The sequence below is a fragment of the Lucilia cuprina genome, chromosome 2 (genome assembly GCF_022045245.1).
Source record: "Lucilia cuprina isolate Lc7/37 chromosome 2, ASM2204524v1, whole genome shotgun sequence".
NCBI classification, from domain to species: domain Eukaryota; kingdom Metazoa; phylum Arthropoda; class Insecta; order Diptera; family Calliphoridae; genus Lucilia; species Lucilia cuprina.
Window position 1 is genome coordinate 62,668,539 of NC_060950.1, and position 4,112 is coordinate 62,672,650.

At 29.1% G+C, this 4,112-nt stretch overlaps 1 protein-coding gene across 3 annotated transcripts in view; it reads right to left on the reverse strand.

Annotated features, from left to right (window-relative positions):
- LOC111685982 overlaps positions 1 to 4,112 on the reverse strand; it is a 62,968-nt gene that overhangs the window by 29,006 nt on the left and 29,850 nt on the right. The gene's annotated exons all lie outside the window — the stretch shown is intronic.

The window sequence follows — 4,112 nt, forward strand, 5'->3', positions numbered from 1 at the left end:
TCTAGTTCTGTTCTAGTTCTGTTCTAGTTCTGTTCTAGTTCTGTTCTAGTTCTGTTCTAGTTCTGTTCTAGTTGTGTTCTAGTTCTGTTCTAGTTCTTTTCTAGTTGTATTCTAGTTGTGTTCTAGTTGTATTCTAGTTGTGTTCTAGTTGTGTTCTAGTTGTGTTCTAGTTCTGTTCTAGTTCTGTTTAAGTTCTGTTCTAGTTCTGTTCTAGTTTCGTTCTAGTTCTGTTCTAGTTCTAGTTCTGTTTTAGTTTTGTTCTAGATGTGCTCTAGTTGTGTTCTAGTTCTGTTCTAGTTGTGTTCCAGTTCTAGTTCATTTATTCCCTTTAAACAAGTCTTAACCTTTTTTTGTGTATTTGTTTCTCTTTGGTTTAGCAGCTTATTTGCCATATTTGAAATAATGTTAACACAGCAGGTGTTGTTTGAGCATAAAGGCAACCAGGCATGGAAACAGCATCTGTAGATAAAAAACGGTGCACTGTGATAATGTTCACACCATGATACCACCACTACTAACACTAACATCATTTACCAACAGGCACTTTGCATAAAAGCTCTAGAGGAATCCACAACAAGTTGTTTGTGGAAGAAACAAGTAACACACAGAGTTAAACATATTAATGTTGGTTTTACCTTTAGGTTGACACTAAAGTTGTGTTCAAATTGACAAACAATTTTAGGAAAAACAAAAACAGAAAAAAAAACTCTAGAAAAAGCAAAGAAATGAGAAAAGCTGGAAAAGAAAACATTGTTAGAATTTTTTCAAAAGAAAAAAGCGTGACATAGAGTTTTTCTTCTGTATTTTTTTTCTTTTTTTTACCAAAGTCTTAAGAAATAAAAACGAATAGTTTAGTTTTAAAAAGACAAGATTTATATCTTTGAAATGAGTTAAACGTGTCAGTTTATGCTTTTTTATTATGTTGTTTTTTTCCTTCAATTTTCTATTTTTTTTTTCTGTATAGTTAACACATTATAAAGAAAATGTGGGTGTAATATTTTAGTTAGTTAAAGAATATACTACTGTTTATGTTTAAAACATGTTTAAACCAAAAAAAAAAGACCTTAAGGAAATTACTTAAGAAATATGTTAAAAAAATCTATACATAGAAAAAAGCAATTATATTGTTGTGGTTTTTTATTTTTTTTTTTTTTTTGTAATATTTTGAAATTTTACAACTAATTTTACACAATTCTTGTTTTTGCTGTAATAAAATTTACACTTTTAAAATATGGCCATAACTAAGGCAAAAAGGTCTTTACAGTCTTGCTTTACAATTAATAACCAACTAACACTACTAAAGCAAAAATATCAAAGAAAAAAAAAACATGTTAAGACCACCCACTGTAATTAGACGCCATTTTTTCCTAGAATAACTCAACTTTTAAATGTGAAATCTATATTTTTATAGCAAATAAGCCATAAAAAATAAAATTAAATTTACAAGCAATCCATACACACCACCGAACACTTACAAACCTACATACATACGCATTACTATCTTGTCTATTTACAACCATATGTAAGTGTATATGTCTCTCTAATACTTTTACATTTTATGTTAAAAAAAAGTCACGTATTCATTACATTATCTGCATAGTTAATAATAATAAAACAAAATAACCAGCAAAATTTTATTTTTACGAAAACACAACACTATTTAACACACTTCACATGGCAGCAGCAAAAAAACAAGAATTTGAAAAAGTATATTGTGAAAAACACCAGCATAACATTAATAAAATAAAATTAACAATTTCAATATGATAGTTTGAAGCAAATTAAGAAAAAAATCGCAAAGTAACAAAATATTTAATAAACATACACAGAACTTGTGCCAGACAGAAGCCACCGAGTTGTGAATTCAGCATAGAACTTTACGAAATTAATAGTCAAGGGCATTTGAATAAAAGCAGATAAAAATGCGATACAGGACTGAACTAGAAATGAACTAGAACAGAACTAGAACAGAACTAGAACAGAACTAGAACAGAACTAGAACAGAACTAGAAAAGAACTAGAACATAACTAGAACAGAACTAGAACAGAACTAGAACAGAACTAGAACAGAACTAGAACAGAACTAGAACAGAACTAGAACAGAACTAGAACAGAACTAGAACAGAACTAGAACAGAACTAGAACAGAACTAGAACAGAACTAGAACAGAACTAAAACAGAACTAGAACAGAACTAGAACAGAACTAGAACAGAACTAGAACAGAACTAGAACAGAACTAGAACAGAACTAGAACAGAACTAGAACAGAACTAAAACAGAACTAGAACAGAACTAGAACAGAACTAGAACAGAACTAGAACAGAACTAGAACAGAACTAGAACAGATCTAGAGCAGAACTAGAACAGAACTAGAACAGAACTAGAACAGAACTAGAACAGAACTAGAACAGAACTAAAACAGAACTAGAACAGAACTAGAACTAAAACAGAACCCTTCCCCTTTTTCAAATTAAAAATTAATTGCCTGACATATAAACTAGATTGTCAAACAAATTTAAAATGTTTATATTTCAACGTCTTGAAAAATTAAATGTTGCAAGTTTCAAGTGTATTTTTCATAAATGTTTACAGCAGACTTTGTATGTAGATTGCTGCTGTTTTCATTTATTGTATGGACTCCTCTTTGGCTTTTGGCATTTTGACTTTAACGTTCGTTTGCTTCACCACTAACAAATGGCCATAAATGTGTCCCTATTTCTTGCCACGTACGAGTGGAGAATGAGGACCAAAAAAAAGTAAAATAAAAACTGGGTGCTAAACTAAATAAAACGCGCAGCACTACATGATTGGTTTTCTGTTATATGGTTGCCGCTGCAGTTGATATTTGGTTGTTTGCAACAATATGTGACAAAACCAACCAAACATTATTTGTTTGTAGTTCCCTTTTTATTTATATAGTACAAAGAGAAAAAAAACGACAAAAGCAATAACAGCTATTTCTTTTGCAGCACAAAAAAAGCAAGGAATTGCAATTGGCAGTGCTGCTGCCTCTAGCAATTGCAATTTCGCACTTTATACAATTTACAATTAGGGCCATAAATCAATGAGCAATAAATTTACAACGACATGTAGTTGTAGGAAAAAAAAATTAAGAAAAAAAAATAAAACATATTGGACATTACAACAAGCACATGCTGTGACTAGGGGTTTTACTACGTTTATTTAATTTTGAAAAAGAAATTAAAGAAAAAATCATATATTCTACAAATTAAAGCAGTAACAGTTCATACAAACTAACCAAATATAAAAAAGTAACAAATTTAGAAATCAAATTATTTTGTTATTGTGAAAATGTTCAAAAACTTTAAATTTCGATGAATACTCCTTTAAAAGCAGTCATAGGAAAATGTGCCTATAATATATTCATGCAAAATACATTATTTAAACCTTCTAATAACCTATTCTTTTATAAACTTAATTATCTTTTTAATAACAAAAATAATTAAGAATTTTTATTTCAGTGTTTGGGTACGTATGAGTGATATTAATTATGGCTATTTTTTAAAAAAAATTTGTAATAATTCACAAAATTTTTAAAATATTTTAAAGCTTAAGGAGGCAAATGAAAACGAACACACTAGGTTTTTATTCAGCTAGAGCTAATATAATAGTGACAAATACATATCGTCTTTGTCGGATATTTTTTGTGACTAAAAAATTTATCTGCTTTCAAAAGCAAATAAAAATCTACACAAATAATTTAGTGTTAAAGCCTTAAAATAATCACCTTATATATTTTGATTTTCTGTTTTAATTAAGGCTTTTCTTCACATAATCGCTACATTATTACAGAGTTAAACAGCAATACTGCCAATAATAGAGATAATAGATGTTGATATTTAAAGCCAAGTTACCTGTAAAGAGAGAAAAATAAAAAATTAGAAAACAAAGAAATACCTTAAAAGAAGAACAAAATTTGTTTATAAATAAGATCGAACTGGATATAAACTGAATTTGAAATGAACTAGAACAGAACTAGGACCGAACTAGAACTGAAATAGAACTGAACTAGAACTGAACTAGAACTGAACTAGAATTGAACTAGAACTGAACTAGAACTGAACTAGAACTGAACTAGAACTGAACTAGAA